General features: G+C 42.1%; 1 protein-coding gene across 1 annotated transcript in view; it reads right to left on the reverse strand.

Annotated features, from left to right (window-relative positions):
• The window catches only part of GLIS3 (GLIS family zinc finger 3), a 540750-nt gene that overhangs the window by 494115 nt on the left and 29081 nt on the right, over positions 1-17554 (reverse strand). The window lies entirely within an intron of this gene.

Here is a 17554-nt window from a genome sequence, read left to right on the forward strand (position 1 = left end):
ACATATATTAACCTGTTTAATTCTCACAACAACTCTATAAAGTGGGTGATGTTGTTCCCATTTTACACATGTATACACTGTGGCACAGAAAGATGAAAGTTCTTGCCCAGGATACACAACTAACTAGTCAGCAGCCCCTGTCCTTATTCTAGTCTTCTGACTTCAGAGTCTGCCCTGCTGGTATGAAGACATCTGCCTCCTTGGGGAAGGAAAATGCCTCCAGAAGGAAAGCCATGAACCTACCTGTAGGGCAATATTCTTCTGTTGACAAAAGATGCTGTGAGTGGGAGGGAGTGCCTGGCCCATACCTGTCATTATCATATTCCTCCAAAGATCGTTGCTCTGAGCTTCAGTCATATAAATCCCATAGCTCTGCTCAAGCATATCTGAGTACAGAGGCCACAGGAATCTTAGCTTGAAGAAGTGAGCAATGGAACCGTCCTTCTCCGCAAGCCATTGTCAACCTCTCACTTAACCATTTGGCTCCCTACCTCCTCTACCCTGTCTCACCCTCACCACCCTCTTTCCTGATATTTCTGGCATCTGGTCCCACTGTTAAATCCCTACCTCCTCCATCCAACTTGAGGTCCTCAGTTCTCTGGCCTCCTCATTGGTCTCCCTGCCTCCAGCCTCTCCCCACATGAATTTGACTTAAGATAGTAATGGTCCTAAATGTGACTCCTTAACCTCATTCCTGCTGGCAGTGTCCCTGTGCCCAATATCATGTCTTCAATCAAAAAGCTCCAAAAGTCACCTTGAACTGTACCTCTGCCTAGGAGGCCATTTGAGGACCAGTGTAAGAGGTTCAGCCATAAGATAAGTTCCGATGCCAATCCCAGCTTTTCCTGGTGCTGCCAATTGCATGCGGACTCCTTCTTCTTTGCATCTTGTACTCTGTATGCATGGCCTTTGGAATTCAACATTTACTTTTAAAAAAAAGTGAATTTATAAATGGGAAAAACTAAAACCTAAAAAAGTTAACTGACATAATCAGTTAGCTGAGAAACAGTATTACATAATAGTTAGTGTAGTAAGCCAAGACTGCCTGACTTTAAGCCAACTTCCTACCATTTATTAGCTAGTACGACCTGAGGCAAGTAACACTCTGTGTGACTCAATTTTCTCATCAGTAAAATAAGAACAGTACTTATCCATAGGATGGTCATGAGGAGTAAGTGAATTAAGACGTACAAAGTGTTTGGAACAGTACTTGACACATTGTAAGTACTCAAATGTTAGCTGCTGCTATTATTATTGTTGTGGTGGTATATGGCAGAGCCAGAGTTAGAATCCCCAACTCCCAGTTCGTTGCTCTTTACTTCAGGCTCCATCACCTGGCACTGTGCAGCTGACTTCTCTCCATGTCTTCAGTCCCACTATTCTTGGCTCAAGAGACCTGCTCCAAACAAAAAAAGATGCATACACATGTACATACACACACACACACACACAAGCTTGCGGAAGCTATATGGTCTTCAGTCAAAACAAAACAGTAAAGAAAATAGGGGCCTGTCAATCATAGCACAGAAAAGCTCCCTATACCTAAAAAAGAGAGGGGCCACGGTGTCTTTCATAGCTTCCTTAGCGCTAAGATAATTCCACTAGCAATTTCTGATTAGAGGTTCAGAATGTCACACACAGAAGAGTACTGATTCTAGAGCCCCACAGAACTGGGTTCAGATCTTAGCCTTCTCACTCATTAGCTCTGGAACATTAGGCAAGTTCCTTAATCCCCAACCCTGAGCCTATGCTAGTCCTGCTTCATTGAACTGTAGGGAGCACCCATGAAGTGATCTGTGGAGAGCATTTCGCACAGTGTCTGGTACCAGTAAGTGTCGCCTGTCAGTACTACTATTTTAGGCTGAGCAGCACTCCTGTCCTCTCATTCTAGTTTAGGTAAAACCTTCCTGATAGTGCATCTCAGTGGAAGGTTAAGTGTGATTTTGCTTATCAGGATCCAAAGGGCTGGGATTCCCCAGGGATTAAGTGTTGCTGAGAGTGATAGTGGGATGCCCCTGAAGTCCATTTGCCAAGATGTAGCTTGTCAAGTCCTCTTCCAGTTGCCACAGGAACATTTCCTTCTCCTCTCCCTGAGTCCTCCCACTCCCTCACATTCCCCTGTGTACTGACTCAATGAAAACATCTTTTCTTTTAGATGCCACTCCCACCAAAAAAAGCAAAGAGTCTAATTTTGGATCACAGTTGATTTAGAAAGTAGCCTTTCTCACGCCTATAATCAAGTGTCCTAGATGCATCTTCACGGTGGAAGAAACAAATCCCATCCATCCATCCAGTCAACCTCTAAGGCACTTTTCAAAGTGACCCAGCAGGGTCTTGAGAAGAGAAACAATTATAACCATCAACTAAACAAGGAACTTGACACTGGATGGTAGAGATACTGGTACTCTTTCTGTCAGTATCTCGTCACTTCCATCAACATACACTAAAAAATAGAATAAAATTTTCTATATGTTAGAAAATATAATTTTACTTTTAAATGAAATGGACCACTAATTATTTAAACCACTAATGGATTCAAACTCTTCTAAAACAGAGTTAAGTCCTAAAGATCACCCTCTGTTTTGTCCATCCCTTAATAACACAGCTGTCTCTGAAATCCATGTGATGGAACCATAACTTTACATAACAATATTCAACCAAATAGTTGTTCTATCATTTTCTACACTGAGGCTGCTGATATTTTTCCTCAAAGGAAAACTCATTTCCTGAAAGAGATTCTCATAGAAAACATACTCTTGGAATACCTCACTTTGTGTGGCTACATCCTCATGAATTTCCGCATGAAACACAATGAGTGTTGGCAGAGAACCTCCCTGGGCCTCTGGGGCCACTCTCTCGGAGGCAAGAAGAGCTCTGAGTCAAACCCAACTAAAGGTTTCTGTCAGGAAACAATGTGACTATAGATGGTCAGTAGGTGGAGCCCTTTCCCCAGCATTGGCCCTGGCCCTAGCTCAGAGACACCTAGACATGTTCTTCCAGAACATGTAGGTCTTGTGTAACTTCATAGGATGCTGTTGTTCCAAAACATGATTCTACCTTAACATCTGGAAGGGAACCAGAGTAGGCATTAGCCATGGTATTTTTAAAAGAAAATACATTCTAGTCTGGAATGAGATGACAATGGAATTTTTTTTTTAAATTAAAGCCACTCCCCTTTACAAAGCATACACATCTCCACCCTCCTCTACCAATTCCACTGTCATTCCATCCTCACCAAAACAAGATTCCTGCCCCCCACCCCTTTTCCCTAAGTCTGGAAGACAGGGTAAGATTCCTGTAAACTAAATTTGAAGGAATAATCATTAAATTCATCTAACTATCCTTGCAAACAACCCAATGATGGCTCACATGACAGTCAATGTAACCCCCTTCACAGATTCTCCCAGATTGTTCAACAACTTCCCTTAATTGCTTTTAAAAATCTATCTTCATTTTTTGTGAGCCTTAAACTACACTGACATTATTGAAGGTCAACAGATATTTTAGCACTCCTACTACCTGGCCAGAGTCAGAGCAGCACCTTCAGATCTAGATGAAAGATTAAGACGTGTAAGCAGGGCACTCCATGATGGGGACTAAATAGACCGTGCAGGCCAAGAATCTCACTATAAGCCCCAGAAGGGAGAGGTCACTGACGCTTAGTGTGGTCAGGGGTTCTTCACAGAAGAAATGAGACTGAAATAGTGTCTTGAGGCATGTCTTTTGACTCACAAAAGACAATCCTTTTGTGAGAAGAAGCAACAGGTGAGTAATGAAGAGGCCTAAAAGACCAGATGCTGATGCTGGGAAAGATTGAGGGCAGGAAGAGAAGGGGGCGGCGGGGGATGAGATGGTTGACAGCACCATCAACTTAATGGACAGGAGTTTGAGCAAACTGTGGGAGACAGTGAAGGACAGGGAAGCCTGGCGTGCTGCAGTCCATGGGGTTGCAAAGAGTCAGACACGACTGAGCAACTGAACAACAGAAGATAAGAGGACGGATACTTTTCATCAATAAGAGAACAGTGAATATAACAGTAAAGGAAGGAGTCAGCAAAGGGAGGTCAAGGATGGGTTGGGATTACAGGTGGCAACACTGAAGTACTGACCCAAGGAACGTCTCTGGGCAAGTATCTGTCCACAAGGCTATACTACATTTGTAACAACAACATCAGTGATTTGCAGTTACCTTACAACAGTTTAAGAGCAAAGACTCTGGAGTCAGAAAGTTCCTAGTTTGAGTTCCAACTTTCTGGTTTACTATTTAAATGACCCAGTGTGTTGTTGTTTTTTTAAGTTCTTCAAACCTCAGTTTTGTCATCTATAAAATGGGTTTGATAATAGTATCTAGTTCATAAAGCTGTTATAAAATTTAAATGCAATGATATACATAAAACCCAAGATAAACCTAAATGGGGAATATAAGGCTGTGAATTGGCAAATCCTTGGCTTTTCCACCTCAGTATTTCCCAAATTTGTTTGAAGATAAGAATCACCTGGGAAGCTTGTTAATCTACAGATTCCAACCTGTTCCCTTGGAACTTTCCCACCCCCTTTGGAATTTTAAATCAGTAGATCCAGGATGGAGCCCAGATTTGGGATTTTTAAAGCATGCAAGGTGATTCTTATCATCAAAGAAGTATGGGAAACACAGGCAGTGTTCCCCAAAATAATGATTCTAAAATTTTATCTTACATCAGAATTCCTGTGCAGTGCTTAGTCATTCAGTCCAACTCTTTGCGACACTATGGACTGTAGCCCGCCAGGCTCTCCTGTCCATGGGGATTCTCCAGGCAAGAACACTGGAGTGGGTTGCCATGCCCTCGTCCAGCAAATCTTCCCAACCTTGGGATCAAACCCAGGTCTCCCGCATTGCAGGTGAATTCTTTACTGCCTGAGCCATCAGGGAAGTGCCAGAATTCCTAGAGGCCTGTAAAGATACAGATGCTCGTCCCCACTGCCAGAGTTTCTGATTCAGTAGATCTAGGGTAGGGTCTGAGAATGTACACATCTAACAAGTTCCTAGGTGATGTGGATACTATTTGGTGGGGGTGTGGGGGGGCTAAGTCTACTCTTGGTAAACCACTGCTCAAAGCAAAGTCCAAGGACCTGATGAATCAGAATCATCCAGGGTGTTGGTTAACCTTCAGTTCAGTTTCAGTTCAGTCACTCCGTCGTGGCCGACTCTTTGCGACCCCATGAATCACAGCACGCCAGGCCTCCCTGTCCATCACCAACTCCTGGAGTTTATTCAAACTCATGTCCATTGAGTCGGTGATGCCAACCAGCGATCTCATCCTCTGTCGTCCCCTTCTCCTCCTGCCCCAAATCCCTCCCAGCATCAAGGTCTTTTCCAGTGAGTCAACTCTTTGCATGAGGTGGCCAAAGTTGTGGAGTTTCAGCTTCAGCATCAGTCCTTCCAATGAACACCCAGGACTGATCTCCTTTAGGATGGACTGGTTGGATCTCCTTGCAGTTCAAGGGACTCTCAAGAGTCTTCTCCAACACTACAGTTCAAAACCATCAATTTTTCGGTGCTCAGCTTTCTTCACAGTTCAACTCTCACATCCATACTCGACCACTGGAAAAACCATAGCCTTGACTAGGGTCTCTGCTTTTTAATATGCTATCTAGGTTGGTCATAACTTTCCTTCCAAGGAGTAAGCATCTTTTAATTTCATGGCTACAGTCACCATCTGCAGTGATTTTGGAGCCCAAAAATCCTTTTCAAAAAGCCCGAAACCAGCCTAAGATTTCACATTTATAACAAGTAATCAAATATTTCTGATGCACACTGAGTTTTAAGAACCCTACTCTAGATATGGCTTCAGAGTGTTATAATGAATGTTATAAGAATGTATGTACACACACATTTAATTTTAGGTCATGACATGATTTTAGAAACACTGATACATGAAAATCAAGTAAATCTTAGAATAAGAGAATATGGCTGGCTAATGAAAAAAGTAAAATAATATGCTCAGTACTTTTCAAATGCTAGGTCAAGTTCAAAACACATTCTTGCATACTTTAAGTTGCTGTTCTCATTTAGTTGCTAAGTCATGTCTGACTCTTTGAGACCCCATGGACTGTAGCCTGCCAGGCTCCTCTGTCCACAGTATTTCCCAGGCAAGAATACTGGAATGGGTTGCCATTTCCTTCTCCAGGGAATCTTCCTGACCCAGGGATCAAACCTGCATCTCCAGCACTGGCAAGTGGATTCTTTACCACTGAGTCACCAGGAAAGCCCATACTTTAAGTATATGCTCAGTCACTCAGTTGTGTCTGACAAGTATCAGTGTTTAAATAAGAATACAGATCCAGATCAAGCTACCTTCTGTGTAGCTGTGACCCAAGCTCCCCTGGTGGCTTAGTGATACAGCCACATTTGAGAACCACTGCTTTAAAGGCATTTTTAATTTGGTGTATGTTTAGAAAGCAGACGTATTGTTAAAATATCAATCTCAGAAAGACACAAATTCCTACAAAATGGCAATGGCAAAAAGTGCTGAGGTGAGGATAAATATTTTTAGATCATCTAGGGAATTCCCTAGCATTCCAGTGGTTAGGACTCAGGCTCTCACTGCTTCAGGGCCAGGCTCAATCCCTGGTCAGGGAACTAAGATCCCACAAGTCGCATGTCATGGCCAAAAATATTGAAAATAAAGTTTGGATGTTAAAAAAAATTTTTTAGATCATCTATTAGTGAAGATTATGCATGATTTTATATAATACCTGTTTTCATCTGCCAGATTCTAAATGCATCTTCTTAAAAATCAGCAGGTATTATTTGAATCCTACCTTGGGAAACACTCATGAAGCTCTCAGTTTCTGTATTCTTCATTTTGTCTGGGACTTAAAGAATTCAAACCATTAAAAGTAGATGAAGTAGTACATGTAAAGAAGTACTTTGCAAAGTGTAAACTGCCAAGCAGATGGAAGTTATTGTCAACAACCTTCATTTCAGCCTAACTCAAAATAAGGGAATTGCTCTCCACATGATTAATGATAAATAAGGTTAACACAGTACTTCTACATGGTGAAATCTTTGCAAAGATACACTTATAGAAATCTGAACATGCTTAAAATGTGGAGGGAAAAGTTAACTAGGAAAAATTATAGGAACTGAGGAATGTCAAAATAAATTATCCCAGTAGCTGGGAAAGGAGGCAGGATAAGAGGGAAACTCCCTTGCTTTAAAATACATTCTTTAAATAAGCAAATACATTGATGTTATTAGGAGCCAGGTCCTCACTGTGGGGGAAGAAAAATACATCTATGGACTGAGGTGGAAGCAAGTAAGAGCCCTCTGGTGTTGACTGGAATTAGGAGTATCAGAATGAACGCATTAATTTTTTAGAAAACATGTGCCTCCTAGTTCTGTCCACTGAAAGCAGCTAGGATCAACGACATTCAGTAGTGATTTGCACACCTAGTCTCTGATTTGTGTTTCTAAACACATTCCCCACTAAATACAAGCAGCGCCCTTTAGGTAAACGGCAGATTCTGGGACCAGGGCTGGGAAAGTAAATACAAAGCAAGCCATAGCATCGCGTGGCAGAAAGTGAATCCTCAAAAACTGTGGGGAGATGTCAAAGAACATAGGAACCAGCTGGAAGGTGCTGGCAATTTAGCATAAAACTGTGGGCAAGTTTAGCATAAAAACAGCAACAGGTTAGAAAACACTGGCTACAAAACAATCCAAGTGCCCATACAGATACAAAAAGACAGAGTAAACAAACAAATAAATGGGAGGACAAATCTCCTCTTTACAGTGGAATGCTAATACATGTGGAAGATTTTTTTAAAATCACAAATTTGCAACCCCCATCGTAGGAATAGATTCTGATGCGAATGTTCAGTGGACGCTAAATCTATGGGGTGTTAAGTTGTTGGTGAATAAGATATTTGCAGTGTCTCAAACTGTTTCCATTCCCCAGAGATTACTTGCTGATTACAAAGACAGCAAGTTCCTGTAAATGGGGAAATCTGGCAGGTACAACCCACCCTAAATGATCAAAGTGACATCATGTACCTCCTGATGTGATGTGCTGAGGACACAACAATACTTACATAGTATTTCTGACAAAAATGTATAACCTGAATCTAATCATGAGGAAACAATCACGCAAACTCAAATTGAGGGGCATTCTAAAAAACAGCTTGCCTGTACTCTTCAAAAAAGTCACTGCTATAAAAGACATGAGGAAGTATTCCAGATTAAGGGAGAGTAAGTATACATGAAAACCAAATACCATGGATGATTCACCCTGGTTTCTGGATCAGAAAAAGATGATAAAATTTAATATTAACTGTATATTAGATAATAGTATTGTATCAATCCTGAATTTTAACCATTTCATTGTAGTATGTAAGAGAATGTCACTGTACAGGGAATATACGCCAAAGTATTCGAGGTCATGATAAAGTGAAGTCACTCAGTCGTCCGACTCTCTGTGACCCCATGGACTATATATATAGCCCACCAGGCTCCTCCGTCCATGGGATTCTCCAGGCAGGAATACTGGAGTGGGGTTGCCATGTCCTTCTCCAGGGGATCTTCCCGACCCAGGGATCAAACCCGGGTCTCCTGCATTACAGGCAGACGCTTTACCCTCTGAGCCACCAGGGATGATGTCTGCAACTAACTCAAGAATGGTTTAGATGGGGGAGGACGGGGGGGCAGTGGCTGAGGAGGCTGGGGAAAGAGAACTCAAATGGGAAGAAATGCTTACAAATGGTGAATCTGGGTGAAGGAATCATTTTATTCTTGCAACCCTTCTGAGGATTTAATTTTTTTCAAAATGAATATTTTAAATATTAAAAAATGAAGTTCTAAAACTGAGCATATAGAGAATAAACTTATGTTTACAGTGGGGAAGGGGAGGAGAGGGGAAAGGGGCAGATAGAGAGTTTGGGATTGAGATGTATACACTGTGGTATTTAAAGTAGATAACCATTGCTGGGGGGAAGGATGGGGAGAAGGTATAGTTAGGGACTTTGAGATGGACATGTACACACTGTTATATGGAATGGATAACCAACAAGGTCCTATAGTATAACACATGGAACTCTGCTCAAGGTTATATGGCAGCCTGGATGGGAGGGGACTTTGGAAGAGAATTCAGTTCAGTCCAGTTCAGTTCAGTTCAGTCGTTCAGCCATGTTCAACTCTTTACAACTCTATGGATTGCAGCATGCCAGGATTCCCTGTCCATCGCCAACTCCCGGAGCTTGCTCAAACTCATGTCCATCAAGTTACTGATGTCATCCAACCATTTCATCCCTGGTCATCTCCTTCTCCTCCTGCCTTCAATCTTTCCCAATATCAGGGTCTTTTCAAATGAGTCAGTTCTTCACATCAGGTAGCCAAAGGACTGGAATTACAGCTTCAGCATCAGTCCTTCAATGAATATTTAGGACTGATTTCCTTTAAAATTGACTGGTGTGATCTCCTTGCAGTTCAAAGGACTCTCAAGAGTCTTTTCCAACACCACAGTTCAAAAGCCTCAATTCTTTGGTGCTCAGCTTTCTTTATGGTCCAACTCTCACATCCATACATGACTTACCAGAAAAACCATAGCTTTGACTAGACTGACCTTTGTTGGCAAAGTAATGTCTTTGCTTTTTAATATGCTGTCTAGGTTGGTCATAACTTTTCTTCCAAGGAGGAAGCGTCTTTTAATTTCATGGCTGCAGTCACCATCTGCAGTGATTTTGGAGCCCAAAGAAATAAAGTCAGCCACTGTTTCCCCATCTATTTGCCATGAAGTGATGGGACCAGATGCCATGATCTTAGTTTTCTGAATGTTGAATTTTAAGCCAACTTTTTCACTCTCCTCTTTTACTTTTACCAAGAGGCTCTTTAGTTCTTTGTTTTCTGCCATAAGTGGTGTCATCTGCGTATCTGAGGTTACTGATATTTCTTCCTGCAATCTTGATTCATACAGCCCAGCATTTCTCATGATGTACTCTGCATATAAGTTAAATAAGAAGGGTGACAATATACAGTCTTGACATTCTCTTTTCCCAATTTGGAACCAGTCTGTTGTTCCATGTCCAGTTCTAACTTACTTTTTGACCTGCTTACAGATTTCTCAGGAGGCAGGTAAGGTGGTCTGGTATTCCCATCTCTTGAAGAATTTTTCACAGTTTGTTGTGATCCACACAGTCAAAGGCTTTGACATAGTCAATAAAGCAGAGGTAGATGTTTTTCTGGTATTCTCTTGCTTTTACGATGATCCAACAGATGTTGGAAATTTGCTCTCTGGTTCCTCTGCCTTTTCTAAATCCAGCTTGAACATCTGAAAGTTCTTGGTTCATATACTGTTGAAGCCTCAGTTGGCAAATTTTGAGATTACTTTGCCAGCATGTGAGATGAGTGCAATTGTGACGTAGTTTGAACATTCTTTGGCATTGTCCTTCTTTGGGATTGGAATGAAAACTGACCTTTTCCAGTCCTGTGACCACTGCTGAGTTTTCCAAATTTGCTGGTATATTGAGTGCAGCACCTTATTAGCAGCATCTTTTGTGATGCTTTCTAAGGCCCACTTGACTTCACAGTCCAGGATGTCTGGCTCTACATGAGTGATCACACCATTGTGGTTATCTGGGTTTTGAAGATCTTTTTTGTATAGTTCTTCAGTGTATTCTTGCCACCTCTTCTTAATATCTTCTGCTTCTCTTAGGCCCAAACCATTTCTGTCCTTTATTGTCCCCATTTTTGCATGAAATGTTCCCTTTGTATCTAATTTTCTTGAAGAGATCTCTGGTCTTTACCATTCTATTGTTTTCCTCTATTTCTTTGCATTGATCAAAGAAAGAAGAGAATGGATGGATTGGAAGAGAATGGATACATGAATATGTATGGCTGAATGTTTTTACTCTTCATCTGAAATTATCACAACACTGTCATTCAGCTATATCATAATACAAAATAAAAAGGGTTTAAAAGTAGGTAAAGTAGAGGAGATAACCAGGATTTTCCTGATAGTCCAGTGGTTAAGTATCTGCCTGCCAATGCAAGCAACACAGGTTCAGTCCATACCCTGGGAAGTTCCACATGCCTTGGGGCAACAAAGTCCATGCTCCACAACAACTCAGCCCCTACTCTAGAGCCCAAGAACCACAACTACTTTAGCCTGTGAACCCTAAAGCCCATGCTCCGTATGAAACAAGAGAAGCTATGGCAATGAGAAGCCTGCATACCACAATTACAGAGTAGCCCCTGCTCACCACAACTAGAAAAAGCCCACTCAAAGCAATGATGACCCAGTGCAGCAAAAAATAATTTAAAAAAAATAAAATAGATCACCAACAAGGACTTAATGTATAGCACAGGGAACTGTGTTCAATATTCTATAATAAGCTAAATGGGAAAAGAATTTGAAAAGGAATAGAAAAAGAGCATGTATAGTACATTTTGGTAAAATTCAAATGCACATAGCTCTTAATGGTGCTATGTTATCAGAAAATTTCTATCCAATAACTCTATTGAAATGTACTTGATCAATAATATAATGAATAAATTAATATTAATAAGTGATTTAGAACCAAAATTCTCATCTAGTTACCTATGAATCACAGACTAATTCTGTTTGGCCCACCCACAGGATTAGCCCTTTAGTACGCTTTTTGGTGTGTTAAATTAGTCATTAACTAATAAACATTAGGGACTTCCTAGGCGGCTCAATGGTAGAGAATCCACCTCCTAATGTAGAAAACACAGGCTCAACCCTGGCATCGCAAAGATCCCCTGGAAAGAAAATGGCAACCCACCCCAGTATTCTTGCCTGGGAAATCCCATGGAAAGAGGAGACTGGTGGGAAAACAGTCCATGAGGTTGAAGAAGAGTCAGACATGACTTAGCAACTAAGTAACAACAATAAACATTAAAATCATGATTTTTTTTTTTTTTTGCTCCTCTTGAAAAATTGAATCAACAACACTTAGGCTGAATTGCAGCCGCCACCACCCCCTCTTTAATGGGTCATATTTTCTACAGTCACTTAAGTCCTCACCATTCTGAATCTCGCTCTGACTCAGCCTGCTTCACTTGCTCCAGTTCATTCACTCCAGTTACGCACCTGGCCCCCCAAAGAATTTGAGTTTGTGAGCTCTCGTTTAGGGAACAAAGAGGAAAGTGAATCACTATCTGTGGAAAAGAGCTGCAGAAGAAGTAGAACTTGAAAAAGCATCTTAAACCCAGCATGCCCCAAACTGAATCACTGATTTCTCCTTCCTGCACCATGCCCACTTAATTGACAAGCCAAAAGTCAAGGGATTATCCCTGTTGTCTTGTCTTCCTTTCCATCAAAACATGTATCACTTCTACCCCTAAATTCTATAGATTTTACTTCCTAAATATTCTCAGACCTGTCCATTTAGCTCTATTTTCAACACTGAAACCACCATCAACTCTAAAACTACCACAACCACTCCCACCATTAGCATCACCAACACCAGCATCACCATCACCACTACCTCATCCTAAGGTAGATGCAACATCTACCTCATCCTAAGCTCCCACTATCTTTTGTCTAGACAATTCTAAGTGATTCATCCACATTCATTCTGGTCTCTCTTCAGTCTGGTCACTATACTGAAGGCAAATTTTGAGATGCAAATTTTGAAGCCTGTCTCCTGGTTAAAACTCTTCAATAGTTCCCACAGCTCTTGGTCTAATGGAAAAACTGACTGTAAAGTCTACAAAATGGTCCAGAGCTCAGCCATCTCTGTAGCCTTATTTCCTATCTTTCTTCCTCTGCTTTTCTATTCCAGCTATCCCAATGTTCTTTAAGTCTCCAATACTTAGCATAATCCCTTTAAAAAAAAAACTCAGGTGCCCAAAACTGGATTACTCATGATCCTTAGTTTTCACACCATTAAAATTGACTGGTATGTGGCCCTGTTTATTTATTTTAAATAATATAATGAACTCTTTAGAACTCCCCATCCAGCCCAGTATCTAGAACACCATGTTTTACAAAAGTTTACACTTTGCAGGTCCCTTTATGAACCCCCCCATCCCTTCCCCCTTGACTCCTCCTCTGAATTTTCACTCTCTAAATTGTCTGATTATTTTTCATTGCCTTTAAAAAAAATCACATATATTTGTATACCTAAGCAATGTGTTATTTAATTTTTTTTGTTTTTAAACTTTCTTAAAAGGTATCATGAAGTATAGCTTTTTTTTCCACCCAACATTACGTTACCAATATTCATCTACAGTTATGAGTCCCAAATAGTTGTGAGTAGTATCAGTTCAGTTCAGTTCAGTCGCTCAGTCATGTCCGACTCTTTGGGATTCCATGAACTGCAGCACGCCAGGCCTCCCTGTCCATCACCAACTCCCAGTGTCCACCCAAACCCATGTCCATTGAGTCGGTGATACCATCCAGCCATCTCGATCCTCTGTCGTCCCCTTCTCCTCCTGCCCTCAATCTTTCCCAACATCAGGATCTTTTCAAATGAGTCAGCTCTTCACATCAGGTGGCCAAATTATTGGAGTTCCAGCTTCACCATCAGTCCTTCCAATGAAAATCCAGGACTGATCTCCTTTAGGATGGACTGGTTGGATCTCCTCACAGCCCAAGGGACTCTCAAGAGTCTTTTCCAACACCACAGTTCAAAAGCATCAATTCTTTGGTGCTCAGCTTTCTTTATAGTCCAACTCTCACATCCATACATGACCACTGGAAAGACCAGAGCCCTGACTATTCAGATCTAGTTGGCAAAGTCATGTCTCTGCTTTTTAATATGCTATCTAGGTTAGTCATAACTTTCCTTCCAAGGAGTAAGCATCTTTTAATTTCATGGCTGCAATCACCATCTGCAGTGATTTCGGAGCCCAGAAAAATAAAGTCAACCACTGTTTCCACTGTTTCCCCATCTATTTGCCATGAAGTAATGGGACCAGATGCCATGATCTTCGTTTTCTGAATGTTGAGCTTTAAGCCAACTTTTTCACTCTCCTCTTTCACTTTCATCAAGAGGCTCTTTAGTTCTTCTTCACTTTCTGCCATAAGGGTGGTGTCATCTGCATATCTGAGATATTTCTCCCGGCAATCTTGATTCCAGCCTGTGCTTCCTCCAGCCCAGCGTTTCTCATGACGTACTCTGCATTAAGTTAAATAAGCAGGGTGACAGTATACAGCCTTGACGCACTCCTTTTCCTATTTGGAACCAGTCTGTTGGTCCATGTCCAGTTCTAACTGTTGCTTCCTGACCTGCATACAGGTTTCTCAAGAGGCGGGTCAGGTGGTCTGGTGTTCCCATCTCTTTCAGAATTTTCCACAGTTTATTGTGATCCACACAGTCAAAGGCTTTGGCATAGTCAATAAAGCAGAAATAGATGTTTTTCTGGAACTCTCTTGCTTTTTTGATGATCCAGTGGATATTGGCAATTTGATCTCTGGTTCCTCTGCCTTTTCTAAACCCAGTTTGAACATCTGGAAGTTCATGGTTCATATATTGCTGAAGCCTGGCTGGAAAATTTTGAGCATTACTTTACTAGCATGTGAGATGAGTGCAATTATGTGGTAGTCTGAGCATTCTTTGGCATTGCCTTTCTTTGGGATTAGAATGAAAACTGATATTTTCCAGTCCTGTAGCCACTGCTGAGTTTTCTAAATTTGCTGGCATATTGAGTGCAGCACTTTTACAGCATCATCTTTCAGGATTTGAAATAGCTCAACTGGAATTCCATCACCTCCACTAGCTTTGTTTGCAGTGATGCTTCCTAAGGCCCACTTGACTTCACATTCCAGGATATGTGAGTAGCATAGAGTTACTCATTTTTGTTGCTGTGTAATATTCCATTTGCAGAAGGAACTGGCAACCCACTCCAGTGTTCTTGCCTGGAGAATCCCAGGGATGGGGGAGCCTGGTGGGCTGCCATCTATGGGGTCGCACAGAGTCAGACACGACTGAAGTGACTTAGCAGCAGCAGCAGCAGCAATATTCCATTAGGGGATTCCCGGGTGGCTCAGTGGTAAAGAACCAGCCTGCAATGCAGGAGGATTAGGATGATGTGCTCAGTCATGTCAGAGTTTTTGCTACCCCCATGGACTGTAGCTCGCCAGGCTCTTCTGTCCATTGTATTTTCCAGGGAGTGATACTGGAGTGGGTTGCCATTTCCTCCTCCAGGGGATCTTCCTGACCCAGGTATTGAACCCACATCTCTTGTTTCTCTTGCACTGGCAGGAGGATTCTTTTTCTTTCCCCTGGGAGTCATGAGGATGTTTTTGTTTGGTTCGTTTCATTTGAGATTAATTAACAAATATTAATATACATTGATAATATTAATGTTATTAATATAAATAATATAATAAATAAATAATTTGTGAATATTTAACTGATATAGTAAATAATAGTTTAATATATAAATCATTAATGCAGGGAGGGGCAAGGGGCATACCTCTCAGTGGGGGCACACATGGGGGACTGCGGAGGGGCAGGGGCAGCACACAGTGCTACACAAAACAGCCACGTCTAACAGATGAAATAATCGTGCCGGGGTGGCAGAGGGGGGCCGCGGCCGCAGAGGTTGGGCGTGGCAAAGGAAGAAAATCGAGCACCAAGGGAGAGCGGCCCGGCCCAAGGCACTGTGCGCTTTCTGCTCCCACCTCTACCCCCAGCACTCCCCGCCTCTGCACAGCACAGGAGCCCTGGCCTTCCATCCGTCCCTTCCTCCCTCCTGTCCGGAGGCCTGAGGGGCACCCTCTCTGCTCGGAGCCACTAGCACCACCTGGGAAACTATTGCTGTGTAATGTTCCACTAGGAGGCTTCCTGGTGGCTCAGTGGTAAAGAATCCACCTGCATGCAGGATACATGGGTTCAATTCCTGGGTCGGGAAGACTCCCTGGAGAAGGAAGTGGCAACCCACTCCAGTATTCTTGCTGGGAAATCCCATGGACAGAGGAGCCTGGCAGGATACGTTCCATGAAGTCACACAAGAAACTGACACAGCTTACCGACTACACAGCAGAAAACAACAAATACCCCATGACCTGAATGTCTCCATGCCTGCAGGGCGAATTTTCTTCTTGGTCCAGTTAACTGTTACTTACCTCTCAGATCTCAGCTCAGGTTTCACTTCGTTAAATGTTTCCTTATCTTCATAACCAGGTGAGACCTCCTTATTTATGATAGACCTTCAAAGCACCCTGAACATCTCCACTGTCATCTTGACCACAGTAGCAATTCACATCATGTGATCTACTGTGACCTGGTCCCCCATCCACTTGGCAATGAGCTTCCTCAAGAGCAGGCTCCATGCTATGTTTGATTGCTATTAAATCCCTACCTCCTAGCACATCATAAAGACTCAATAAAAGCTGTTACTTAAATGAATGGACAAATCATGAAAACAAGTATTTACCTCTAATAAATAGTACATCCAAATAAACATGTTCAATAATAAATAACTATAAAAACCAGCCTCACTGCCTGACTTTCATTTATTATTAATGCCATCATCATTCTTTAACAGCTACCTAGCCTTAAAATTTTTGACATTAGGTCTTTCCCTGACCCCTCACACTTCTTTGCACACTCCTGTTCTTTCTACTTTGAAAATAGTGCTGGGACTTCCTTGGTAGTCCAGTAGTTAAGAATCCACCTTGCAATGCAGGGAGCATGGGTCCAATCCTAGGTCAGGGAACTAAGATCCCACATGCCTCAGAGCAACTAAGCATCTGTGCCAACTACTGAGCCTTTGCGCTCCGAGCCTGCGCCACAACTAGAGTCCATGTGCCCTGACAGAAGATCCCAGGTGCTGCAACGAAGAGCCAATGCAGCCAAACAAACATTTTTCAGAAAGAAAAGAAAATGGTGCTTACCCCATCCCAACCCAATGTGACTTCCATATGTACTATTTTCAACTCCTTCACCTTTCAATTCCTGATAATTTCTCATCATCGCCTTATCTATGGTTATACTGTTCCCTCTTCCCAGACAGCACTTTCTTCATTTGTGAGTATTTAAATCCTACACAGTGCCTACTTCAAATGCCATATCCTCCAAAATACTTCCCTGATTTCCCAGATGGAACCATCTCTTCAGTCTCCAAGCTGTTATCACACACTACCTTACCCAGTGCTTATTTGTGCATGATCCAAAATTCTTCTTGATGTATTGGAACAAACATGGGCTTTGTATTCACATCTCTCTCCTGCTCCCTGCACCCAACCCTCCTCTGCCCTCTCAACCCTTCAACAGCTCTCATCAGTCTGGCTGTAGAATTCAGACACACTGCTCTGCCCTTCTTCAGCATGAGACCTCAGTGAGACAGGCTCCACCATGGGGGTGGGATGTTTGGTGAGAAAACCCCTCTAACTTTGGGTTAGGTTGCTGGCAACCTGGGTTAGGTTGCTAACCTTTTGACTACAGCTAAGAAATTAGTTCTCCCATCAGTTTCTCAGTAACAGTTCACACGTTGATCTCTATCTATCTGCTTTCCAGATCTCATTTCTCAATTGGTAGTTAATTTGGGTGGAGAAGAAAGGGATTTATTTTACTGACATCCTAAAACCACAACTATAAACTAATATGA

This window comes from Odocoileus virginianus, chromosome 18 (assembly GCF_023699985.2).
Source record: "Odocoileus virginianus isolate 20LAN1187 ecotype Illinois chromosome 18, Ovbor_1.2, whole genome shotgun sequence".
Lineage (NCBI taxonomy): Eukaryota > Metazoa > Chordata > Mammalia > Artiodactyla > Cervidae > Odocoileus > Odocoileus virginianus.